This window comes from Oryzias latipes, chromosome 14 (assembly GCF_053564925.1).
Source record: "Oryzias latipes strain Hd-rR chromosome 14, Olatipes_Hd-rR_3.1".
NCBI lineage: Eukaryota > Metazoa > Chordata > Actinopteri > Beloniformes > Adrianichthyidae > Oryzias > Oryzias latipes.
Window position 1 is genome coordinate 1,301,236 of NC_136250.1, and position 27,860 is coordinate 1,329,095.

The following is a 27,860-nucleotide window of genomic DNA, read 5'->3' on the forward strand; positions in this document are numbered from 1 at the left end:
TCATCAAGTCAGTCAATTTTCCGTTAATCATTGATGATATTAATTTAGCTATTCTCGCTGAAGAGGAGGTCTGTCTGGCTATTTTTGTGCACGGGGGGGGGGGGGGGGGGTGTGTTGTTCAGACAGCACATGGCGCACGCACAAGACAAGGAAGCGCACACAAGAACGCTATCAAAGATATACGATGGTGGAAAGAGAGCAGCGTGAGTACGCGGAGGGGGGGTGGCGTGTCTGCAGCTGTGAACGCCGACCAGAGTCTGTTATGGGATGGAAAGTTTTTCTGGAAAGACAGCTATAGTGTCAAAACAGCGCCTAAAGAATTGTACACCAAAAGAGATCACCTTGCTGCTACGATGACCATATGTTGCGCTGTCTGTGTAGAACACGCTGGAGGGGGGAGGGGGGGGGGGCATGCGTAGGAAAACAGCAAACAGGTAGAAAGGCGGTGGCGGGGCTTAGACTCACCGCTTATGATTCCAGAGAAACTAACAGCTGCTTCATAATAAAAAAAAATAGTTGTCATCCATAAAATTAATATAATTTATTGGGTTTACTGAATTCAAAGAAAAAAAGAAAAAGAAACTAGTCTGCATCAAAGTGAATCTGTTTCCATCATCTTAACTCTTAACTTTTTTTTTAACATCTTAACTTTTGACAGACAGAAAAGTCTATTCAAGGTTGTGGAAACATCACACTTGTAAAGAATAAAAATAATTAAAACAAATAAATACATATCCTGACAGCATTTTGAATCAATACAAGTTTTGCCAAATGAACTATCGTAATATTTCGGCAAAAACATTTTTCTAACACATCTAGTGTTGCTGCTCCCTGTACTTTCATCTCAGTGGGAAACTGATCCAAATGGCTCTTTGAAAGGTTCAGGTTAGCGACCCCTGGTCTAACAGATCCACATGCATTCCAGGTTTGTATTGGAACATTATCATGTATAAAGTAAAATGTTTTGTTAAAAAAACAATGTTGCATAATGAGGAAATAAAACACTTTATGTTCTTAATTTGTTATTTATTTATCTTTTTTTCGTCCTCAAAAAGTATCAATAAGAGTATCGTTTAAATACCGGATCGATAAGCAGTATCAACAAGAGTAGTAGAACCGTTAAAAATTTAACGACACCCATTCCTACTTAGAATTTCGTAAATTACGAGAAAAAAATAATAAATTAATGAGGAAAAAACGCTGAAGCTGCTTGAAGATGAAATATGTGGAGCTTTTTGTGAATCTTAATTTTCTTATAGGTCTTATAAACAAAGAAATTCAGAACCTTTTGGCAACTCCAAACACTCCAAAAGTTCAAACACAACAATATCATGGCCACAGCCGTAACACTCATCCACAACTCAAGCGCAAGTTTAAAAGACTGCAACTACTAAGACTGTAATGAGTCATTTTAAAAACCATTTGATTCATATAATTTGTGGTTGTAGGTAACATTTTATGGAAGCGATTATGTTGCATAATAGAAAATAAAAGTCAAAACCAGAAATGCTTTTTCATTTTCAAAATGTAACTGTATTTTTTGACTCATAATTAAAATGAAAAAGCAATCCTCCAAAATGCTTTTTCATTTTCTTCTTCGACACCGCTTATTCTGTCACTTAATTAAAATTAAAATGAAAATGGTATTTGACATTCCCTTTTCAAAAACTTATCTGGTAAATGTATAGCAAAATTCATTTAGAATTTAATTTGACAATTAAAATGAATTAACAGAAATGCTTTTTTATTTTCAAAATGTAACTGCATCAAATGACTCAAAATTAAAATGAAACACTAATCCTTCAAAATGCTTTTTCATTTTCTACTTAAAAACCACTTATTCTGTGTCATAATTAAAATGAAAATGCAAAGAGGGTATTGCATTTTCATTTTAGCCTCCACCCTGCGAATAGAGTCACATATCTCAATTCAAATTAGCATTTCCAGAGGGTAGGCGGGGCGATGACGTCAGTGCTATTTCCATGTGTCCGGCTGCTAACAGACACATGCTAGGAGCAGTGTAGCTTTGTGTTAAGGGCAGAGGAGAGGGCTTTGTGACGGTTGTGCACTCCTGATGGAAGTGTTATAATAAAACCGAACAAGTTCCACCTGGGTAGTTAACAGCTGAAAGAGATGACCAGTTTGGGGAGGGAGTCACTGGCTCCCCAACCCCCAGCTGAGGACAAAGGACTCCTAATGACCCGAAATCATGTAGGCTAAGTTGACAGTACCATCCAGTTTCAGGTCTGACTCCTCCCCCATGAGCGCATATATACCAGCTCTTCGACCAGCTTATTCAGAATTGACAAAGCCTATTGGATAAGAGGTGAAACGTCTTTTAACTTTAAAACTAAGTCCAGATGACAGCCCCTAAACCTACTACAATGGAAGCAATCTGGATGAATGAGAGTCTTCAGAGACATATTTCTCAGTATGGAGTTAATTCAGTCTCAATAATCAGAAATACACACAACTGGTTTCACAAATACACACGCTCTCATTCACAACTGTAATTTTACGCAAACGTGCAATATACATTTGGAAATGCTCACTAAATGTTTCACACATGCACTATAAGTGTTTCTTACAAATGTGCACGCTGTATTTCACAAAAACACAATACATTTTTCAGAAATGCACAATAGATGCTTCACAAACATCATTTTGAGGAACACTTGTAATATGAACTCACACTTCTTTCAAATTTTAGAACGTGCATTTACAAACCCGCTTTCATTTGTGAATCTCCCCACATTTGTGAAAAATTTCTCTGCGGTGAATATTGAGGCTCCCTTCACGCTGCAGGTCAACTAATGTCACCATTGGCTAATGAATCTGTCAATCAATTGATTGAATGATCTGATTCAATGACCTGAAATTGGACCAGGTTCAAGCAGTGTGATCTTTTTTGTCTTGCCTACTGTGATGGAGTTGGTTGTAGTGAATAAATTAATTAACTACTGCATCACAATCCTTATGGTATTCTCCAATAGGGGTAATATAGATTATTTTCATTTCGAAACAATATCATAAAGGTTTAGGTCGATTTGATTTGATTGCCAACTTGCCTCAGACAGATCGATCTGGTTGAATTACAGGAAAAGGAATTTATTACCATATTTTCACGACTATAAGGCGCACATAAAAGTCTTAAATTTTATCCAAACTGTAAAAAGGAGGGCCAGAAAATCAGCTCAAGCCAATGTGTGTGTGTGCCTAGTTCCCGTGTTCCGCGCTCCCCCGTTTTCAAAAGGAGGGGGGCAGACACTCAACTAAGTGAGTGTTTGAGCCTGCATTCAGTTTGTGTTACTCAGTAAGGGAGAACAGTAATTAAAAAAAAACAAAAAAAAAGGTTTTCCTCCAAAAAAACAGAGACTGGTTCTACTATGAACCCGCTCTGGAGGCTCTGAGGATCCGAACGGGAAGTGAAGCCCTGAAGGAATATCCGCCGTTGACCCTAGAGAGGATCTCCCCCGTGGTCAGAAACGTCATCGCAGGAATGGTTCAACACTAGCATGCATGTTTTTACTGGCATGTTGTGTTAACGTGCCTGCGCCTTAACACCAGGTGTGCCTTTTGAATGTCTCAAATACCGAGAAATTATCCATAACAGACAGCGCCCTATAACCCGGTGTGCCCTATGGTCGTGAAAATACGGTAATTAATTAAGCTGAATATGTACTAGCCAAAAGTATCTGATTAATGAGACCAGTAAAAGGCTGTTCACACCTAACACTAACAGCATCTTAGGCTGTTGTGTGGTTTGTGGTCAGCTCTGGAGGAACATAGTGGTGAGAGGCATTGATTTCACACTGCTGCCATTGGCTGTGCAATCACTCTTTCCCATCTTAACTGCAGAGGTTTGCTGATCTGTACATCAGAACTGTCTATGGCAGGGGTGGGCAAACCACTGCCCATGGGCTGGATCCGGCCCGCCTCCATGTTTGGTGCGGCCCGCTGAACAATATCAGAGACTCATTATTTTTATTTTCATCTGCCCACACAATCAAGACCAGCAGAGAACGTAAAATTTTCTTCCACCCTTCTGCAGTCTGTGCTCCAACCTGAAACCCTCTAAAATCTCTGTCAAATAGAACAGAAGACAGTCTTTCCTTTCTACATCACAGTTCATCTTTCCTCATTCTTTTAGAGCGTTTGTGCTGCTTTTTTTAAACAGCGCACCCTGTTTTGTGTCCTGATTGGCTGGAGACCTTGTCAATCAATCTCCTTTTATTATTAGTCTGAACTATCTTTTATTTTGAAAATCATCGGATCGGGTGCTAAATCAGTCCAATATGAGAAAAAAATCAACGTAAGCTCTGTATTCTTGTTTCTCCTGATCTAATAAAACTATACAGTATTGAATATTTTCCCAGCAGACCGGCCTTCTTCCATTCATTTTCTTAACCTGCTCCATCCCCGCTCTAACCTGCATGCGGCTCTTTCATCCTTTTGCTGCTGCGCTTGAGCCAGAGCGCCCCGACTATCGTGTCAACCTGCTGCTATGATGACCTTATTTAGTGCTCTCTGTGTAGAACACACTGAGGAGCGTGGGGAAAACAACTGTCAGCTGCAGAGGATGTGAACAGGTGAACAGGTAGAGAGGCGGGGGAGGGGCTTTGGCTTCAAACTCTTTCACAGAGATGGAAACACAGGCGTCAGATTGAGATGCAGCTTTCACTGCAGGAGTTGAAGCAGAGGGATGATTTTATGAACTCCCTTCCATGCCGAACTCTTCAAAATAATAGACTCTGAGAATGTGGAGAGATCAGGTTTACCATGCATTGATGTACACAGACACCGCTCCATGCAGCGATAAGACGATTACTTAGCTATACAAGTATCTTCAAGTGACTTAAAAGTTGATTTTCTCCAACAAATAAAAGAGAGGTGACCATGGCCCTAAGATAAACCAAGCAATAGCTGACTATGAAGACAATAAATAGATTCTTGATGAAATCCAAGCTGCGTTCTATCCTATTTGCCATGTTGATTTCTAAAATAGTTAATTTTACATAATATTTTTGGTAATTCATCTTTGCCATGTGCTTTATTGATAACTAAGGATTCTTTTTTCTTTCTGATAAAGTTATCAACTGGATAATGATAAATCATGTAATAAAATGGTTACAGTAGAACAGGGGTGGGATTATAGGGAGCAGATGTGTGGAGTGAGAAAGAAATAAGATGGAATCTGGATGAAAACGTTTGGATTGAAAATGATATTTTAAAACAGAGGATTTTAGAGTTTTTAGGTTAAAACTTTTATTCTCAAATTAGAGCCAATTTCACCAACGACTTGATTTGCTTGATTTACTTCTTAAAGAAATGCTGCGTTCATGTGGTGTTTGAATGATAGGAAGAATGAATTTCTGTCTTCTGCTGCAGCTATGCATATATCTGCTTTACCTTCTCACCAGTAAAGAGTTCCCTCGTTTATTGAAGGAATTACGTTCAAAAAATAACCGTGATCAGTGAAATCCATGGAGTCTGATTACAGATGTTTATGGCAGTAAAACTCCTCACTGCCTAAATACACTTCTCTCAGACAGACATGAACATTTTCACACTTTTCTCTTGTTTAAATTTTCAAACTTTTGTAGAAATTAGGTCCAGGATCTTAGAATGAAAACAAAGATCTAAAGAGCTCTGCCTTTCTGTACAGGAGACACAGCTCAGAGGAGATTGATTGACAAGGTCTCCAGCCAATCAAGACACAGAACAGGATGCGCTGTTTAAAAAAAGCAGAATAATCGCTCTAAAACTGCGACGTAGAAAGGACTGTCTTCTGTTATGTTTGACAGAGATTTTAGAGGGTTTCAGGTTGCAGAAGGTGGAATAAAATGTCACGTTCTCTGGGGTCTATGCGAGTCTTGATCGTGTGGACAGATAAAACTAAAAAACATGGGTCTCTGATATTGTTCAGTGGGCCGGACCAAACATGGAGGCGGCCCGAATCCTGGCGGGCCGTAGTTTTCCCAGCCCTGCTTTAGATGCAAATTATGCTTACTATCCTAGTTATGCTAATGTGGCTAAACGTGCTAGCTTAGCGATCAGCATCATAAATTCAGTCAGACAAACACATTGCTCCATTGGTAAGAGCTACATGTAATAAGTCTATAGAAAATCCACTATTTTCAAAATAGCTGCTTTTCTGCTGATTCAGGACCTTTTATGAAACTGTGGTTGCATCAGCAACTTTCTATGCAGTGGTCTGTTGGACTGGTGGGCTTACAGACAGGGACAAGAAGAAACGGGACAAGCTGGTCTAGAGGGCTAACTCAGTGGACTCTGTAGGTGAGAGAAGGATGCTGACCAAGCTGCCCAGGATCCAGAACAACCCCTCTCACCCTCCTAATGAGACGGTAAGGACCCTAGGTAGCTTGTTCAGCCGCAGACTGCTGTAACCTCAGTGCAAAAAGAAATCAATCAATCAATCAATCTCAGGGCTAGCACCATCAACAGGCAGCGCTCTTAGGACTCATTGTTCCTCTTCTTTTTTATGCACCTCGTCCTCTTTTTCACCTGTGACTGGGGGATGTTAAAGCTCTTCTAAGCCTCTTGATATTGTACCCATCTCATTGTTTTTGAAGGTATTTGTTGTACTAGGTCCACAGGTTATCAGACTGATAGTCATTGACAGCTGGCTGAGTGCCAAGCAACATTAAATCTAACCCTGAAGAAGCCAAATTTGGATCCACTGCATCCAAATAATTACAGGCCAATATCCAAACAGCAATTTTTAGCAAAGATTATGGAGAAGTGGTCGCAGGTTAGTTGACATTTGTTGTGAATAAACATGCCATTCTAGATAAATTACAATCTGGGTTTCGCAAGTTGCAATCTACCCAGACTGGTTTCTTAAAAGTCTGACGGCTGCAGAGTCGGATCAATACAGCGTAATGGTTTTGTTAGATCTGTCTCAGCCTTTGACACAGTTGACCATAAGACATTACCATGTCGACTACAAAATCAATTGTGAATTTCTGGTACTGTTCTGGAATGGTGTTCTTACCTGTCCAACAGAACTATTGTCATATGGCTTATGATTTATTATCTGAGATGCCCCCCCCCCCCCCCCCCCCCCCTTTTATGGTGTCCCTCAGGGCTTAGCAATGGGTCCAATCCCATTTCTTTTATATATAAACTGTCTTGGAAGAATTATAAGTAGTTGTGTCTTACCATTTATACACTGATGCTGTTTTTTAAGGGCCATGGGAGATGGTCAAGTGCGCCGTGGGAAATTGCCCTCATAAACTGATCTAAAAACATTTTCCATCTCCAGGATATCAGCTCTGTGTTCATCCAAACAGGCCCTGATAAAACACTGAGTAGTTAGGAATATGAAAGACCATAAAATACTTTTTTCTTTGTGTTTATTTGATTCTATTAAAGACACTTTGATCAGAATGACGGTACTGCGATTTAACCGTAGCGTCAGCTGTTTTCGGAAAAAATTCCCGCCCCTTTAACTGTCTCCACCAATCATTCTTGGAGGTTTAATCACATGTCATCAGTCTGACCAATCAGAAGTGGTTAGAGTCTTCACTTCCTTGTTCTGATTCTGCTCATAAAGTCTCTCAGTTATAACATAAATACCAGCTAAAGCTCGTCTTTTGTGGTGTAGCTTTCCACAGAATCTGGTGTCAGACCGTGGAACAAGTGAACCAAACAATGAAGCTCAGAGAAGAGAGTCTGTCTGCCATGTGCAGCAGTTTTAGCACTACATCTCCCATGATGCATTGGGTTAAAGTGACAACGTCTCAGCGTACAATGAGTCTTCCCTGTTAAACGTCTTAAACCACAACAAACACACAAACACTTATTAAATTTTCTAACTTGACTTTTATTACATCTTTTAGAAAAAACAATTGCAACTTCCAGCTTTTTCTGCCACAATTATCACCCAAATGCACGTGAGATCATGGAGGGACTGTACATCAATACAGACCATGAGTTTCTCCTTTTTTTTTTGTTTTTTGGATGCTGGTGTGCCGCGGGACTTTTGACAAGGTTAAAGTGTGCCGTGGATCAAAAAAGGTTGAAGAACACTGGTCTAGATGACCCAACTCCCAATGTTAAAGTGCCTAGGATAGCACAAGGGTTACAAAAAAAACATAGTCCGATACCGCCACACATAGCTAATGTGTGTGTTCTTTATGCAACCCATAGAAACCAGTCTGATACCACTAAAACAGACATTATTGTGACTAAATGTTGCACCCTTGAAAACAGACAGGACTTCGTCTTCTTTTGGCAACTTTATTCACCCGGACTTTGTATACTTTTATAGTTAGTGCTTTCTTCTGAGGCAGCCAGAGCAAGACAGGAAAAACGTGATGGCCAAAAAAAAAAGAAACATCTCAGCGCATCCCGGTTCTGCACATGCGCACATTGCAAACATGGAGACACTGCTGTCTTTTCAAAATAAAAGAATATAATAAATAACTAAAATAAGAAATGTTTCTCACATCTTTCATGGACCATGCCTTAATTAAAGTAAATTAACGTAAAATTTTCTGGCTGCAACACCCTCCCCCGCAAAAATAAAAAAAAATGTGGTATAACATTTTCAATTCTACCCGGTAACATTATACACAACACATCAAACAACCGTGAAAACTAGACGGCTAAGTTGACAACTACATGAAAACATTAAGTATTGGGTTTTCTTCCTCACTCTCTTCAGCATTTCCTGCCTCTTTGTTCTTCTCATGGCAATAATAAGGGACTGTCCATATGTCCATTAGTATTAAAGGGGTGATTGGTCCATAGAAGTATTGGTGGCCCCCCCAAAATCTTCACAAAAGGGACAAGGAAATTACCTGTTTACACCCATTATATATATTTTTTAAAACATTTAATACCATGCATTAATTTTTTCACTAACTTTGCGTACTTTACTCACTTTAAATCTCTATTCAGCACCTTTATTATAGCCCATATCTGGATTAATATAAACTCAAATTCATATCCAGAAAATCTGCATCATTATCTAGATGCCTAATCATTAACATTAGAGCTATCTCTCTCTACCTGAACTGCAAAATCTGTTGGACAAAATCTGTAACACTATTCAAGCTGTTAAGATGACCCATATACTTTACTATTATCAATTTAGTACTTGTTTTCATGAAAAGGATACATGAGGAATGATGGCCTGATGTAGAGGTCCCTGTGGCCTTCTGAGGGTGCCCTCACACTGGATGAAAAACTCTTCAGCAGTTGTACTGTTGGCTGCCCAAGCTGATCATATGTGTAAATTCTTCTGGGCTGTCTGATCCTTGTTGATCTCCCTCTCCATGCTCTAACATCCTCTTCATCTTCAAGTATGTCATCTGGTTCACCACCGACCGCCTCAACCTCTTCTGCTACTGGGGGTCTTTCCTCCTCTTGTTCTTCCTCATTATTATTTTCAGGCATTTGAATCTTCTCAGCCGTTTCAACAAACATGTCATCTTTAGGGTGGAATTCTTCTGCATCTTCATTGAGATGAAAGTCATTTGGCCTTGCACTTGGCAACATGTGATACTCATCTTCACTGGAACTGCTTTCATCAGTTTGGTAAGTATCACAGGTCCCTTGATGACATCGTGTTGACCTCTTGGGTTTTTCATTGATGGATTTATCTTTCAGGTTAGGCCCCCCAACTTCAGATTCTTCCACTAGATAGGGACATGGTAGTAGAAGATTTCTATGTAGCACTCGTTCCCTTCCCTCTCTATGCAGGGGTTTGACGACATATACTGGGCTGTCAGGGCTTTTCCTTCCACTGACTTCATAAATTGTCTCCTCCCAGAAATTTCTGAGCTTCCCAGGGCCTCCTCTTGGTGTGAGGTTTCTAACCAGAACATGGTCACCTGGTTTAAGAGTGGAGCTCCAAACACGTTTGTTGTAATTTTGCTGCCCTCTTTTAGCACTTTTCTTCATATGTGCCTTTGCAATAGCATAGGCTTCTTGCATAGTCTCTCGCCACTTCTCTGCATAGCCGGAATGTGTTTGGGTCCCCTTTTTCTCCCTTTTTGGAAACAAAAGGTCCACTGGCAAGGTTGGCTCACGCCCAAAGAGAAGGAAGAATGGAGAAAAGCCTGTAGCTTCGTGCACTGTGGAGTTGTAGGCATGGACAACTTTGCTGAGATGTTCTTTCCACCTTGATTTCTGTGTCTCCTCTAGTGTGCGCAGCATACCTAGGAGAGTTCTGTTGAAGCGCTCTGCAGGATTTGCTTGGGGATGGTAAGGAGAGGTGCGAGATGGGCGGATACCACAGTAGCTTTGCAGCTTTTGGAAAAGGTGATTTTCAAATTATTTTCCTTGATCGTGGTGGATCTTTGATGGGAATCCAAATCTCATGATGAAATCGTCAAAGAGCTTTTTAGCTGCTGTCCTCCCAGACTTGTCCCTGGTTGCATATGCTTGGGCATATTTTGTGAAGTGATCCACAACAACAAGAATGTATTCTTCACCTCCCTTACTTTTTTCCAGGTGTAGGTAGTCGATGGAAATCATTTCAAATGTTGCAGAGGTCTCAATGCTTTGGATTGGTGTTCGAATTATGCGGTTGGGTCTCTTTCTTTTTACGCAGCGGCACACTTGGGTAACATGGTGTTCAATCTCTTGTCTCATCTTGGGCCAGTAGAAATGCTCTCTGGCGAGTGCAATCATCCTGTCTGCACCTAAATGACCCATCTCCTCATGCAGGTGTTGATAGATGGTGGGTTTCAGGGACTCTGGCACAACCAGTTGTGTTCTCGTTGATGTTTCCCTTCTGAGGATTCCATCTTCATCAATATGCAGGCGGGGCCACTCTCTTAAGAGTTGTCTAACAGCTTGGGTCTCTGTCATTTTGTCTTTATATTTTAAGATGGACTGTGTTCTTTTGAGGCTCACAACTCTTCTCACTGTTAGGTCTGCATTTTGGGCTTCTTTCAAGTCTTTCGCTGAAATAGGCTGGATAGACCCAGACATGTTGCTTTCCACTGGTAGTGCATCTGTATTGCAGGTGACAGCCGAAATCCAGTCCACTTCACCCGTTTGTCTTGCTTCCAATGCTTTTCCAATGGATTCAATGACGTCCTGTTGACATTCAATTGTGCACTCTTGGATGATCTTCTCAATAGGCTTTGGTCTGCGAGACAAAAAGTCAGCATCTCCATTAGCTGAGCCTGGCCTATACTTGATAGTAAATCGATAATCCGACAACTCTGCAACCCAGCGATGTCCTGTGGCATTGAGTTTGGCTGATTTGGTAACATATGTCAGTGGATTGTTGTCACTGTAAACAACAAAATGGGGTGCATGAAACAGGTAGTCACGAAAGCGCTCTGTTATTGCCCACTTGAGTGCAAGAAATTCCAATTTTCCAGAGTGTAGCTTGTAGTTTTTCTCTGCAGCTGTCAATGTTCTAGACCCATAAGCAATGACCCTGAGTACTCCATCTTGTCGCTGATACAGAACTGCACCCAGGCCTTCTTCTGACGCATCCACATGCAAGATGAAAGGTTTTTCCAAATCAGGGTATGCCATAATTGGTGGGTTGGTCAGCTGGTCCACCAATTTCTCCAGTATTTCTTGATGAATTACCGTCCATTCCACATGATGTGATGGAGGCAGTTGACTGGGTAATGTGCCGCTTCTCTTTTTCTTGCGATTTTTCTTTAACTCTGACTTGGGATTTGTCAAAAGTCTGTAGAGTGGTGCTGCAATTCTGGAGAAGTCTGGGATGTAGGCTCTGTAGTAACCCAGGAAACCCATGAGTTTTCTCACTTCTTGGACAGTGGTTGGTTTCTCGTGTCTGAGGGCTCGCACTGCTTCCACTTCTTTGGGGTTCATTTTGTATCCTTCAGCAGAGATCACCTGGCCCACATAACAGACTTCACGCTTGAAAAAGTCACATTTATTTGGCCTTAACTTGATGCCACCCTGCTTTTGCCGCTGCAGAACTTGCCTCACATCTTGAATATGTTGCTCAAAACTGCTACTGAACACAAGCACATCATCCAGATAGGGGATACAGATTTCATCTCTGAGGTCTCTCAGGCATCCTTCCGTATAGCGCTGAAAAGCAGCTGGGGCATTGGTAAGTCCGAATGGGATTCTAACCCATTCGTAAAGTCCCCAAGGTGTTATGAATGCAGTGCAGGGTCTGCTTTTCTCACTCATGAAGCCCTGGTGATAAGCCTTTCCCTGATCCAGAACTGTGAACCAGGAATTACCTCCCAGTTTTTCTAGGATCTCTTGTATTCTTGGAATTGGGTGACGATCAGGCACTGTTTTTTTATTCAGCAATCTGTAATCAATGCATAACCGAAGACTTCCATCTTTTTTTCTGACACATACCACAGGTGATGAATATGGGGAGCAGGATTTCTGGATCCAGCCTCGGTTAAGCAGATCTTGAAGATGTGCCTTTACTTCCTGGTAGAGGTGTTTAGGGATTGCATTGTATGTTTTCTGCACCGGGACATTATCTTCCAAGTGGATGTCCATCTCCAAGTCTTTAATCAGTCCTGTGTCCCACTCATCCTTTGCAAACACATCACACTCATCTCTGAGCAGTTTTGTTACCTGTAGCTGTTGTTCTTCCGGCAGATGACTTAGGTCTACTGGCGGATTCCAAGACTCTTTCTTTGGTAGTTGGTTTGTTTGATCTGCTCCAGTTGTGGCACAGCTGTCTTGTGATGTGGATTTTTGATTCTCCAAAGGCTTTGTCTCCAGTGGGTAGACTGCATCAACAGCATACAACCACCCCAGTGTGGTTCGGCCACAGAGAGAGATATCAGAATCAGTTGTGTTTTCAACAGTAACTGTTATTATTCTATCGTGCTGGGGCACCTGAATCACTTGTTCTCGGATAATTAGCCCTGTAGGCCACGGTGCCTCTTGGTTTGGTTCAAATGCAAAATGTGACCCATTTAGGGTGCCTTTGTGCAACAGACCACATTCCACCTCCCTCACTTTATTTTTAGGGATAATTATTGAGTGCCTGCCGAGCCTTGCTGTCATGGAACTGTTCACCTGTTTCTGTTTTTTTAGAACAGATAGGACAGCTTTAGCAGTTTTTCGCCCCACCTCCAAAGCAGAAGAAAGTTTCTTCACCATCTGTCTGGAAAACGTTTGTCCTCCAGGCTTTTCACTAGTCAGAGCCAGTTCTTCTATTACATTAAACCCAATGATGGGGCGTTCAAGGTCACCATGAGCTACCAAAATTGGAACCAGCACTGGTTTGTCACGACTTCCACACACAGCATCTTGCGACAGGGTGAAATCAACTCCAATCCATCCTTCATATGGGATTGTAGTTCCATTAGCAGCTGACAGATCTAATGCTCCTTCTTCAAGCAATTCTTCTACTGGTCTCACTTCAGTGTCTGGAAGGTATGTTTTTTTCCAGTGTGCTCCCACAATTGATACTTGTGACCCTGTGTCCCACAGCACTGTGGTGTCAACGCCACCAAGGGAGGCTCGGACTAAACATCTCTTCCCTACTAACTTGGCTGTTTGTTGCTGCTTACCAGTAAGGGGTGTTCTCTGGTTGAGCTCCTCCACATGGCTCATCTTTACTCCAGCATGTGATTGAATTTCGATCTTGTTGGTGGAAGCTGCAACATTTTTGGTGCGACAACCAGCTGCCCAATGATCTGTGCTCCCACACTTGTAACAGTGGTTGCATCTTCCTTCTTGGTTGGTCACTTGGCACTGTTGACACTGTTTGTTTATCCATGTTTGTGGACGGGGCTTCCAGCTTCGCTGATCGCTCATTTTTACTTTTTGTGGTCTTGGAGACTGATTTAAACTTGCAATTTGCGAGGAAAGATTCTGAATGGCTTCACAAATAGCTTTGTTGCTTTGGTCAACCTTCTCCATCAGTGTGTCACGTTTCGTTGTTTCAGTCTGTTTGTTCTTTTTATTTGCCTCTTGTGGCAGAATATTTTCATCAAGGTGGCTGTTTTCCTCACCCACAGCTGCAACCTTAACCATTCTTGGTTTAAATGTTGTTGCAAGCTTGTTCCTTCTTTCCATTTCCAGGCTATATGCAGCTGTCATTCTTTCCAGAAGTACCTCATCTATTACCAGTGGGTTTTGCAGATATGGTTTTAAATCAGCTCGGATGATGTCATCTTGAAGACCAGTAATGATTGTTTGAAGGAACTGATTTTGGATTAATTCTGAACTGTATTTCAATCCAGACTCAGCTCTTTCTGAGGCAAATAGAACTTGCTGTCTTAAATCCATGGCTCGAACCAAAAACTGAATTGGAGTTTCTTTGGGTTCTTGCACTGCACGAGTAAGTGAGTGGTAAAGTTCTGTGGCATCTTTTTCAATGTAATGTGTCCGCAATATTTGTCTGAGAGAGTGAAGGGTCAAATCCACTCTGCTCTCCAGGTAGCTTTTCAGTTTTGTCCCTGAGGAAATGGCTTGAATGATGGCCTCCACAACTTCTCCTTCATCATATCCCTTTTTCAGAGCTCTTTGAACTTGTCTTTCCAGACTGGCATATCCTAATTTATCTTTTTGGTTTGGTTCTCCAATCTGTCCTATAATTTTCAGATCCTTCCTGTAAAATGGATGGACAAATGTGGGTTTTTTTTCAGTAATTGTAACTGTTTCAGGTATTTTTGACTCTGGGACTGACTCATTTTCTCTAACTGCACTTTTGGATGCAGCGCCATTTTCTGCCACGGGGTGGTGCTGGGAGGCCGTTTTCTTTGAATGAACCTCAGAGCTCTCGTCTTTTTCTTTTAGCTCATCAATCTTGTCATTAAATGCAAGTAGCAAAGACATTCCCTCATCTTCAAGTGTTGTTACCTCTTCACTTTCTATGAACTGCAGGATTTGTCTCCTCAGCTTACGAGGTAAGTCTTTCTCACGCTCGCCGACCGGAACCCCAAGTGATTGACAGGCTTCATTTAACTCCGGCACAGACAACGTCATTAGCTTTTCCTCTATTTCGTCATAGACACTCTCCCATGCAGCTGACATTTTTACACTGGTAGCCATGGTAGCAGAGTCTTTATCTTTGCTCTTTTTCGTTTTTGCAAAACAACGTCGAACACTTTAGCAGGCTAAGCTAGTTCAGCTGGCATCATGGCGGTCACTCACGTGTCTTTTTGAATGGGCCTCGTTGCAGAAAGCACTCCAAACCGGGCGGAAACACCAAATTTATGTTGCACCCTTGAAAACAGACAGGACTTCGTCTTCTTTTGGCAACTTTATTCACCCGGACTTTGTATACTTTTATAGTTAGTGCTTTCTTCTGAGGCAGCCAGAGCAAGACAGGAAAAACGTGATGGCCAAAAAAAAAAGAAACATCTCAGCGCATCCCGGTTCTGCACATGAGCACATTGCAAACATGGAGACACTGCTGTCTTTTCAAAATAAAAGAATATAATAAATAACTAAAATAAGAAATGTTTCTCACATCTTTCATGGACCATGCCTTAATTAAAGTAAATTAACGTAAAATTTTCTGGCTGCAACATAAACTAACTCCCAACCTTGTTAGTAACATGTAACACAAGCAGTCTGACACCACTGCACATTAGCCATGTTAGTGTGGTGGACAAAGAAAGTGTAGTAGGTTTAGGTTTCATGGTTTTTTACTTGTTTTAGTTGACATTCGCCGACTATTTCATTTTGCAGTAATAAAAAAAAATACATAGTTTTATTCTCGAAATTAAAAAACAGTCACCGCTGAATAAACTTATAGTTTACTCCTCATACATGAATCCTCAGGTTCTTCATTCGCAGTGTTTGAGTTTAACAGCAGAATTAGATTGGCGTCCAGCATGCCCGGATCCCTTTAATCATTCAAATTTTATTTGTCACATACATACACACACATAGTACAGTAGTGAAATGTATTGCACAACTGTCCGAAAGAGAACAGGTCTAAGAGCAGTAAGCATTAATATATGTTACTGTAGTTTTACTATGTATTTTTAGGATCACAAAAGTATCCTAGTGGTGCAAAATGTTTTAAATGCACAAAGTGGCGTTACTTAACAGAGGTTGTGTAGAATGGTGCAGTTTCTGATCAGAAACAACTGAGGTAGGATGGTGTGTTGTGTCAGAGGGGTGAGTCCAGGACGACATGGAGTAATACAAACAATCAGTAGTTTTCTAAATGTCCTCTACTGTTTGGTTGAGCAGGAAGTGAAAGGATCAAGAAGTTCAGTCTCTTAGAAACCACCTCCAAGATTCTACTGGTATTAATCAGTTGATGTCCTGGATTTTGCTGCTGTTTATGAATTTATACTAAATTGTGTAAAACTTGCCTTAAAACAGATAATGTGTACATGTCACAATGTCTTTAAGCCAGTAGCTTTGCAGGTGTTTTTATATGAGCTGGAGTTGGCAGCTCAAACAGTCAGACCAGCTGCAGTTTAGTTATTTTTTTCTTGGAATTCATTTCCCAAACAGCCCGGCTCACAAAACGAAATACAAGGAGCTTCACTTCTTGGTTGACATCTAACATGCATGACGAAAGAAAAATAACCAGCAGAGCCTGAAAAAGAAGCTCATCTGTTTCCACAACTGTCATTTTCTAGGTCAGAGAGAGCTAGATTAATCTGTGATACAGCTGTCCATCATCCTGTACAATCACTTTTCTTCATCTTTTATTGGTGTGAAATACTCCTTACAGCAACAGTCAGACTCTATCCTCAGGGTGTTAGGAGGCGTTCCAGCTTTTGCTGCCATCTACATTCCCAACAACCACAAGGATAAAGGTGGCAGCAGGTGTGATATGTTCTGTATGTGGACTGCAGAAAAAGCATGATCCATCATCTTAGTGATGGTGTTTCTAAATGATGTCCCTTGGACGATAAAGAAGTAATCTATTTCTCTCTTGACATCTGGCACAACCAAAATGCACTTTCATTTGAAAGCCTGCAGGCCTGGTCTGCAGCAACAGCTAGGGTGATAATGCTTGAGACAATTACCACCATCTTGAAACATGGGTAACTCATGTGAAGTAGTAACACAGAAAAATGTATACTGATGCATCGGTTGACTTTCTGAACCTGAAAGGAATCAGGCTTGAAGGCATCAAGCCTTTCATTTAGTCTAGTTCCTCATCAGTCTTCATTTTTGAATGATCAAAGACTAACGTTTAAGAGTTTAACTGCACTTTCCGGGCCTGATACAGCGTGTTTCAACCTTTTTGGGCAAGGAAAACTTTTCATCCGATATATCCAAAGGCGCACGACCAGCAGAAAATTTAAAAATGAATCTCTCTGTGAGGAGCTGGAGGTGAAAGACCCAAAATCCAGGAGACCAGGCTTGGTGACAGAAAAAAAAAACATTTAATAAATGAACTGAAACATGCCACCCAGAATTGGTAAGTCAGTTGTAAGAAATTTACAAATGCTAATTAAAGTACTTATAAGTGAGGTCTATGTTAGGATGTCATACTATCTGCCAGAAGTAGAGTGACTTTTAACCCAGAAGTAGAAAGACCGGATTCAGGTCCAGGGCTGTCCCAAATATTTTTGCCATGTCCTCCAAAATGCCTCTCCAATAAGGTTTTAGGGCAGAACCAGATCTACGAAGAGGTTCCGCCTCTGGAAGGCTGCAGTTCGCCGCTTCCTGTGACGTCATTTCCGGGTGAGCGTTTTCCAGTGTTGGTCGTGTTTGACATTGTGTTTGGCATTAACCTGACTACTATTGCTTACTTTAAGTGTTATCTGGTTTAATATTCACTTCTACCAACTTTTAGTAGCGAATACACTACTGTTAAACGGCTTGCTGTTCACTTTTCTCATTTTGCTAAATAAACCACTTCTCTTTACCTAAACACCGCTAGCCTTAGCTTAGAACCTAGCATGGCCACCACTCCTTCTGCCTTTCCCCCTCCCTCCTGCTCCATGTGCCATATGTTTAGTGAGGATCCTGCTTCCTTTAGTGAAGATAGCGGTAGGTGTGTTAAGTGTAGTCTTGTGTTAGACTTGGAGGCCAGGCTGGAGCAGTTAGAAGCGCGGCTCCACACAGTGGAAGCTAAGCCGGCTAGCCAGGTCGTTACTCGTAGCGCGGGCCGCGCTGCCAGGGCTAACACAGTTAGCACCCCAGCGCCCTCCTAACAGCCGGGAAACACACAAGCGTTTGCACCGGTTAGGAGGAAACGTAGTGCTAAATGCAAAAACTTAGAGCACCCGAGACTCCACGTTAGTAATAGGTTCTCCCCCCTCAGCGACACACCCGCTGAACCCTCAACTCTGGTTATCGGCTCTTCTGAAGTTAGAAACGTGGAGCTCCCAGCGGCTACAGTCAGGTGTTATCCGGGGGCCAGAGTTGGTGACATCAAGGGGAACCTTAAGATGTTAGCTCAGAGTCCAGGTTCCACCGAGTCGTGATTCACACAGGCGGTAATGATGGCCGACGGAGACAATCAGAGGTGGTTAAGTTAAACGTAGCTTCGGTGTGTAAACTGGCTGAGACGATGTCCGACACTGTAATTTTCTCTGGTCCCCTGCCGAACTTAGTCAGGGATGAAATGTACAGCCGCTTTTCATCATTTAACCGCTGGCTTTCTAGATGGTGCCCAGAAAACGGCGTTGGTTTTGTGGATAACTGGAGCGTGTTTTGGGGGAAGCCCGGTCTCATGCGGAGAGACGGCGTCCATCCTACTCGGGACGGTGCCGCTCTTCTTTCTAGAAACATTTCTGCTAGCCTTAGTCTGACAACCTGACAATCCAGAGACGAGACCCGGGCGCAGAGCAGCAGTGTAAAACGCTCCTCTGAGCCTCCCTTAGGGTTAGTGCCGGTGCAAAACCCATGCAGGGAAAGTCAAGCAGGTCCTAGCTTTAGCTTATGTGCTGAAAGACAAATGAAAGGAACGCGTCATAGAAACTTTACAGTGACAGACAGCAGTACTCACAAGCAGAATTATGTTGTCATTAAATGACATCATAATGATTAAACTTAGCTCCAACAGGATGACTATGTTAGACTGAATAAAGCACCCCCCCCCACCACCACCACCACCAATAACTATCAGAAATCCAGGATTTCAGGGAAAGGAGGTGGTTTGGCAGTAATATCACAGTCTAGCTTACTTCTCAGCCCTAAAGTAAAAAATGTTTATAACTCATCTGGAAGCATCATATTTTCTATAAATCACCCAAACAGGAAGACTCGAAAACCTTTTTTATTCATAATTATCCCCCCCCCGCCCATACTCAGAATTTTTAACTGAGTTTTCCGACTTCCTATCGACTATTGTTTTAGATTCTGATCAAACTATAATAATAGGGGATTTTAATATTCATCTTGATGACCCCAGTGACTGTTTAGGAAAGGCTTTTGCAGCTTTATTAGATGATGTTGGTATCACCCATAGTGTGAATGAACCCACTCACTGTCATAAGCACACCCTGGACCTTGTTCTAACCCAGGGGTGGGCAATTCCAGGCCTCGAGGGCCGGTGTGTCTGCATGATTTCCAGATAGTCTTGCCCTACTACTGGCTGATTACCTGGTTCAGGTGTGTCCAGCCAATTAGAACATGCCAGAGCAGGGTATGCTGGAAAACATGCAGTGATGCGGCCCTCAGTGCCCACCTCTGTTCTAACCCATGGCCAGCTGAGTGTCCTTCCTCTTAACCCCATCATTTCTGATCACTTTCTGATTACTTTCCAGTTTACATTAGAACATGCTACTGCCCCAGTGAATAAGAAACAGCTTAGAAGAATCTTAACTGACCGTTCTGTGTCTGAGTTTAAACACACAGTTCAGCCAGTACTTAGTGACATTCGGAGAAAATACTCTGAGTCCAGCTCCTATAGCAGGGGTCGGGAACCTATGGCTCGCGAGCCATATATGGCTCTTTTGATGGTCACATGTGGCTCGCAGACAAATCTTTAATTATACTTTTTTTTTTTTTTTTATTAGACCAGTCCTTGTCTGGCGCGATGCAATGGCAGAGGCGCGCAGTAGTGGCGATGCTTGGAGAACAAAATCTACACCAGCACTATCAGTTACTATTATCTATTATTTCACAGAGTTTGTACCAGCCGGAAACCTGTGAATTGCCGTGCCTCTGAGAAAGAGCGCGCAGTTGCTGGGACGGGATGTTAGAAGAAGAAAGCACTCCTCACATAATTCACCTTGATCAAACTGGATTCATCAAAGGCAGACACTCGGATGACAATGTCCGCAGACTCGTTAACATAATAGACTTTGCCACCATCAAAAACCAGGAAATGACTATACTATCACTGGATGCTGAAAAAGCCTTTGATAGAGTAAATTGGAAGTTCCTCATTGCTGCCCTCCATAAGTTTGGGTTTGGAGAATCATTCATCAATTGGATCAAAATATTATATCACAACCCCAATGCATCAGTTAGAACTAATAAACAGACTTCCAACAGGTTTTTTCTTGGAAGAGGAACTAGACAGGGTTGCCCACTCTCCCCCTCTCTTTTTGCAATATTTATCGAGCCTCTAGCTGCAGCAATAAGACAGAATGAGAGTATCAAAGGAATTAAAACCAAACACAGCCATCATAAAATTAGTCTCTATGCAGATGACATATTACTGTTTTTAAGTAATATACATTCTGTAAATGAAACGGCAACAATCATTAATGAATTCTCTTCTATATCAGACTATTCCATTAATTGGAATAAATCTGTTTTATTACCACTGAACAGTAATGCGGAGCAAGGACCCACAATACCAGTTAAATCAGGCAATATAAAATATCTAGGTATTTATTTTCCCCCCAAAATATCAGAACTGGTGCAGCTAAACTACACCCCATTACTGAAAAACATACAGGACGATCTAACACGCTGGACCAACCTGCCTCTGTCCCTTATGGGCAAGGTAGCCACGGTAAAAATGAAAATCTTACCCAAAGTTAATTATCTCTTCTCAATGATTCCCACACAACCGCCATTAAAATGGTTCAAAACATTAGACTCATCCATATCAAGCTTTCTATGGAACAATAAACCTGCAAGAATTAGTCTAAAAACTTTAAAATCTGCAAAAAGCTGTGGAGGATTAGAATTACCTAACTTCCACAATTACTTTCTTGCAAATAGATTACAATATATCTTAAAATGGTTAAAAAATAATCCAGAAACCAACTCATGGTTAGACTTGGAACAGGCGTTATGTGGAAAGATCAACCTGTCAGATCTTCCATTTATCAGCCAAATAGTTAAAAGACAGGATTGTTTCAAAAGTACCAATATAAATGCCACCTTAACAGCCTGGTGGGAATTTCTCAAAATATCAAAATCATCAATTCAACCGTGCAAAATGACACCCATCTGGAACAACCCAGACATCCTCATAAACAAAAAGATTATCCACTTCCCAGCTTGGCAAGCAGGGGGCATAAAACAACTAGAGCACATAATTATTGATAGAAGATTCATAACTCCCCAGGAACTTCAAGACAAACATGGAATATATAACTTCTTGGAATATCAGCAACTTAAATCAATTATTACTAAAAAGTTTAAATACAGAGACAACGATTTAAAGCTACCAGATGTAGTTACCACTCTGATCAATTTCACAATGAATAAAACTCTCTCCAAAATATACAAACTTTTATGTAACTTAGATAATAATATTTCACTTCCGACAACAAAATGGGATGCGGATTTGAGCATCAGCACAGATGAAAGCTTTTGGTCAGAACTTTGTCTAAACACCTTTAAACTGACAAAAAGTCCAAATCTGCAGCTAATCCATTTCAAAACTCTTCACAGAATTTACTACACTGGACAGAGGATGTTCAAGATGGGTCTCAGTAACTCAGACATTTGTCAGCACTGTGACAGTAATCTACCCGACAATTACATGCATGCACTGTGGTTCTGCACGCCTGTCCAGGCTCTCTGGCAGCAGGTATGTGCCGATCTATCAGTCTGGCTTAAGGTTTCAATCACAGCTTCACCGTCACTTTGTGTGCTTGGTGACATGAGTGCCATCGATGTAGAAGGAGGATTAGGCTCTATCATTTTCATAACTCTTTGCATTGCTAAAAAAACTATTTTAATAAATTGGAAAAGCAAGAAAAATATAAATATAAGTCAACACAGAAATCTGCTGCTTGATCATATCAGCTTGGAAAAAATGTCAGCCCAAGGTTCAAGTAACTTTGAAAGAACTCAGTCTCTCTGGTCTCCCATAGCTAACTCCGTGACTTAGGGGGTGGGGGGGGCCTGGTCGTCGCCGCTCCTTGCCCTTCTGCCGTGGGCTGGGGTGGGGGTCGGGGCCTCCGGTGCCTGGCGGGGGGTGGTGGGGGCTCCGTTGGTCGGGGGGTCGGGTCCGGCGCCTGGGTTGGGCGGGCTGGGGCGCTGCGTGGTCCTCTGGGCTTGGGTGTGGGGGTGCGTGGTGGGGGGGTGGGGTGGTGGTCTGGCTTGGCTTGGGGGGGTGGTCCCTTTGCCTGTGCTGGGGGGGGTTGGCGGGGGGCGCTGCTCGGGGGGGGGCCCAGCGGCGCTGGATGGGCTTCCCACCTACACCTGGGGCTGGGATCGGCCCTTCCCTGGCTCTGGGGCGGGACGGGACAGCCCTCTTGGGGCCCCCGGTCGCTCTGGGTGTCATCCGCTTTGGCTGCGGGGTCTGGGGGGTGGTGGGGTGGGGGGTCTTGTCGGCCCTGCCTTGTGGGGGGGCATTCTGGGGGAGGGGGGGGGGGGCTCTATTGGTACGGGGCAGGGGGGGTTGACGGGTCGGGGTCTCCGCTGAGGCCATCGGCGGTTTCCCCGGCCGGTCGGCTGCCTCGGTCCCGTCGAGGCCTGACCAGAGCTCTTCCAGGGCCGGCGTTTGGGGGTGGGGGCCTGGGCTTGCTCCTTTCCTTTCTGGCTCCTCTCTCTCTGTGTGGGGGGGGGTGGTGCTGGGCCTGGGGTGTCGGCGCCTCCGGGGGTGGGGCCCCTGGGCTGGGTGGGCCTGGCCCCCTTGCTGGGGGGGGGGGGGGGGGGGCAGCTGTCTGACCACCGGGGGACAGTCTACCAGCTGTCCCCAACTTACCCCCTTCCTCATATAACCTCATAATAGGGTGAGGGGGTGGGGGGCTTAGCCTGCGATGAGCCTTGGGGGGGGGGGTTTACTAGGCAGTGGCCCCCCTCCCATGGTTGCCGTATGGAGTGGGCCCCCCCTCTTTCGGTTTTATTTGCACCTTAGACATGTAGGGCCCTTGGTAGGGGGGGTGCTTGGACATCACTGCCAGCAAGCAGCGGATGTCCTCCTGGCACCCTACCCGCCAATTTTAACCACACCTTAGACATTTAGGGTCCCTTGGTGGGGAGGGTGAGGGGACGTCACTGTGAGTAATCAGGAGATGTCCCCTCAGTGCCCTACCCGCCAATTTTAACTGCACCCCCCTTAGCACACACACCCCTCCCCCCTCAATATATACATTCCAACATAAACACACACACATGCACACACACACCCTCTCAAACACACATACACGCACACACATTTTGCAAGGAAGGTGGGACCTAGGACCATCTGTCCCCTGCCTCTTCCCTGGTGGGGGGTACGGGCCCCTTTGCAACGGCGGCCGTGTCCCCGGGGTGCCGGCTTCCTGGGCCCGGCGGTGCTCTCTCCGCGCGGCGGGGGGGTTCACATTACATCTGAGCCGGGAGTGTTCGTGTCCCTGGGGGGTGGGTTCTGGTCCTTGCTCCTGGGCGCTGGGCCCCGCCATATTTCCAACTGTGGCCGAGCCTGGTCGGGCCATATTTACAACACCCCTTGTGGGCCCTCTTTTTTTTCCCCGGGGTTCCCCCCCTCTTGGGCGGGGGCGGCGGGCCCCTGCCCCGCTCCTCCCTGGACCGGCCGCGGGCCGGGCGGATGGCTGCCTGGAGCGCGGAGCGGGTCTCCCTTGGGGGGTCCTGGCTCGTACCTGGGGTTGGGGCGGGGGGATGCCCGGAACTCCTGGGTGGTGGTGGGGTGCCCGTCTGGGGCTGTGGGCGTCCGTCTCCGGTGGGGCCCTGCGTTGGGTTCTCCCGGCGCGGCGGGGGGGCTGCTCTCCTGGTTGGGCTGGGGCGGCGCTCTCTCTCCCTCCGTGCTTCCCTGCTCTCTGGCTCTGGGGGCCTTGCGGCGGTCCTGCTGGCCCTGGCCTGGGTGGCGGGCTTGGTCGCCCGGGCGGCGGTTGTTCCCTGCCGGTTCCCGTGTGGCGTTGGGGGGATTCCGGCTGCCGCTGCTGCTGCGGTGGGGGTCTTGGGGTGGGGATGGCTGGGCACTCTCCCTCCTTCTTTCCACGTTCCACCATCCATTTTAGAAGAACATAAACACTCACCTGAGCACAGGTGTTAGCTCACCTTTGCACTTACAGTTTGCATGACTGAATGACTGAAATATTTCACACTAGTTGGTTTTAAGGCATAAGTATGCGTGTGAACACTATCTGTTTTGTATATATGTCGACAGGTGGACATTTTTTGCATCTAGCAGGTGTGTTTATAACATTTGAGTGTGTGTGTGGACAGGCTCCGCCCTTATTGTACTACATTTGAACGTTACCATAATGATTAACAACCAGTAAACTTGTTGCTTTATGCTGCTTCATGGTCTTATCCCCCTTCCCCTCCTATTATCACCCCCTACCCCCCCTCTCTCTATCGTCCCTCTCTCTTCTTCCCCTCTTTCCTTTTCCGTCCGGTCCAACACCAAAGATTTTCAGACATGATTGAAATTAATAAAGTCTGGCCTCAATTACAAAAGGGGTTTATCCAGACATACCTTTGGTTTGTCTGAAGATTAATAACCCCTCTTGTTAAAGTAAAATCTGTCCAACACAAGAGGCCCTCAGCTCTCATCTGTCTGCCCAGCTGTTGGACAGGACAAGTTAAAAAAAAAAAAAAAAAAAAAAAAAAAAAAGAAGAAGAAAGCAGGGGGGGGGGGGGGGGGGGGGGCACGGCCAGTAAGGTGAACCGCGCAGGGATTGTAAAAGCATAAAACCCGCTGCCCGTCACTCACTGCAGCGTGTGAGTGTGTGTTTGGCTCCTCCCCGTCTTTATGTGATCAGTCTGTCTCACATCTAAAGATCATTCAGACCTAAGATCACGTTTAAAGTCTCAACGCCTGCATGAAGCAGAAACTCACCACGGATCAACCAGACTAGACCATCAGCAAAACTACCACGACAAATACTCATCATTTATTAGCAACAGCATAACCATGTTATTAAAAAGAATCCACAGACTTATTGTACTTTAAAAATGTTGAAATTACATCAAATGCACACATTCATTTGTATATTTAGTTTTAAACATATTGTTGCGGACTTAGTTTAACTTGGCTGTTGGGCCGCGTTATAAGTTCTGGAGATCATTAAACGCATCAAGCAGAGATCTGATTGGCTCTCAATTCTGTCGCTCAGGTGGTTGTTGGGTAGTTTGGACCAATGGGGTTCAGCTATGGGCCGAATAAGGGAAATGGGAGGGCTAACGCGGCAGTGAGCGAATATAAAGTTGGGAGAAGCGCTCTCGTCTCGGCGGGAGAGATTCAGGAGTTGCTGAATTAATTGTACGGCGTTCGTTGCGGTCTGCAGTAACCAGAATAAAGAACCTTAAAAGAGGTTAAGTCTCCGTGCCTCAGTGTGGGAAAGGGACACTACATTATTGCATGGCTCTTTCGAAATTACATTTAAAAATATGTGGCGTTTATGGCTCTCTTGGCCAAAAAGGTTCCCGACCCCTGTCCTATAGCATCAGTCCTAGTATAAATGACCACTTTGTTAATGATGCCTTACAAGCCCTCAGGAGTACACTCGATGTTGTTGCCCCCCTGAAACCTAAGTTCGTTAGACAAAACCGAGTAGCACAGTGGTTTAACGCTGAAACACGTTCTCTTAAACAAGAAACCCGTAAGTTGGAAAGAGAATGGCGCCGCTCCGGTTCAGAGCAGTCTCTGAATACCTGGAAACATAACCTATTAAATTATAAAAAAGCTCTGCGTAGAGCTAGAAGCCAGTACTATTCAACCTTAATATCATAGAATGGAAATAATCCAAGATTTCTATTTAGCACTATTGCTAAATTAACTCGCAGTCAGAGCTCATTAGAACCACATGTTCCTGTTTATCTCAGCTCTGATTATTTTCTTACATTTTTCGATAGTAAAATCTCAAATATTAGACATAAGTTAAATCAAGTTATTCTTACTATCAGCCCAGAACAGGCTGAAGCGGTAGAAGTGGAGGCCTCCATAGAAACCTCTGTAACATTAGACTGCTTCACTATTGTGGATCAAGCAGAAATAACATCAATTATTACGTCCTCCAAATCCTCAACGTGTCTGTTAGACCCCATTCCCACTAGACTTTATAAAGAAACCTTTCCCTTAATTAATGATTCCATATTAACGGTGATAAATACCTCTCTGGAAACGGCTTACGTGCCACAGTCTTTTAAATATGCAGTTGTTAAACCTCTTCTGAAAAAGCCCAGTTTGGATCCTAGCATCTTGGCCAACTATAGACCAATATCAAACCTCCCCTTTATTTCTAAAATCCTAGAAAGAGTTGTAGTTAAGCAGCTTTACTGCCACCTACAGGACAACAGCCACTTTGACGACTTTCAGTCGGGGTTAAGACCCCACCACAGTACGGAAACTGCACTAGTTAGAGTCTCTATTGACTTGTTGTTGGCCTCAGAAAAGGGACTACTTTCTATCTGGTCCTGTTAGACCTCAGTGCAGCCTTTGACACTATCAACCACGGTATTTTACTCCATAGATTAGAGCATGACATAGGGATCAGAGGATCTGCCCTCCAGTGGTTGAAATGTTACCTGTCCGATAGATATCAGTTCGTTAATGTAAATGGACATTCCTCTCCCGCTCCTACACCTGGCTGTGGTTCCTGCCTCCGGCTCGACTCGCGCCCCTGACTGTCCTCCCAACTCCTGCTGGAAGAAGCTCGTCTGCTGGATTTTAAATATGTAGTTGTAGATTTAGATAAGTTAATTCTTCTCTATGAGTTCTGGTATATCGCCTGTCCGTCCTGGGGGAGGATCCCTCCTTCATGTGGACACCCCTAAGGTTTCTTTGTTTTTTCTGGAATCCATTTTTTTAGGAGTTTTTCCTCACAGAGAAGGGGTCTAAGGGCAGGGATGCCAGTATAGCTTAGTCAGTTTGTTAGTTCAGTTTAGTATTTTCCTATTAGACTCTATGTATTCATGATCCTTTTGAGTTCATGTTTCACTTTTTCAATTACCGATACGAAGCCCATTGAGACGACTGTTGTTGTGAATTTGGGCTATACAAATAAAATTGAATTGAATTGAATACAGTGAGAATACCTTCCCAGTGCTTTTTTACATTTTAAACACATAGGTGATATTTGAGGGTTCATCTGATGTCTTCTGTTTGGAGAAATCCTGATAATGACCATCAGAAAGGGAATCATGCCAGTGTGTTAGTTTTACTTTTGAGTCTACCCATTGGCATGGCTAGGGATTTGGAAAAGTTAATTTTGTAGACCGAGAATGTCAAAAAAGGCTGCATGGTGGCCCTCTTGCCTCACAGCAAGAAGGCCCCAGGTTCAAGTCCCAGCTGGGGGACATGAAAAACACAACATCAATGGGGACCTTTCTGTGTGGAGTTAGCATGTTTTCCCTGCGTGGGTTCTCTCCAGGATCTCCGGCTTCCTCCCACCATCCAAAAAGATGCTTCATAGGTTAATTGGCAACTCTATATTGTTCATAGGTGTGAGTGTGAGAGTGAATGGGTGTGTGATTGTGGACATTCTACCCTGCGACAGACTGGCGACCTGTCCAGGGTGTCCCCTGCCTTCGCCCACAGGTGGCCGGGTTAGACTCCAGCATCCCCGTGACCCCGAAAGGGAATAAACGGTTGAAGATGAATGAGAATGTCAAAAAATGCTTAATCATTTCAATGA

The 27,860-nt window shown here is 43.7% G+C and overlaps 1 protein-coding gene and 1 pseudogene across 5 annotated transcripts in view; one reads left to right on the forward strand and one right to left on the reverse strand.

Annotated features, from left to right (window-relative positions):
- opcml (opioid binding protein/cell adhesion molecule-like) overlaps window positions 1-27,860 on the reverse strand; it is a 315,760-nt gene that overhangs the window by 72,460 nt on the left and 215,440 nt on the right. The gene's annotated exons all lie outside the window — the stretch shown is intronic.
- LOC144983763 (uncharacterized) lies at window positions 17,823-18,685 on the forward strand (annotated as a pseudogene). Its single transcript, XR_013647569.1, has one exon. The product of XR_013647569.1 is annotated as an uncharacterized LOC144983763 (transcript).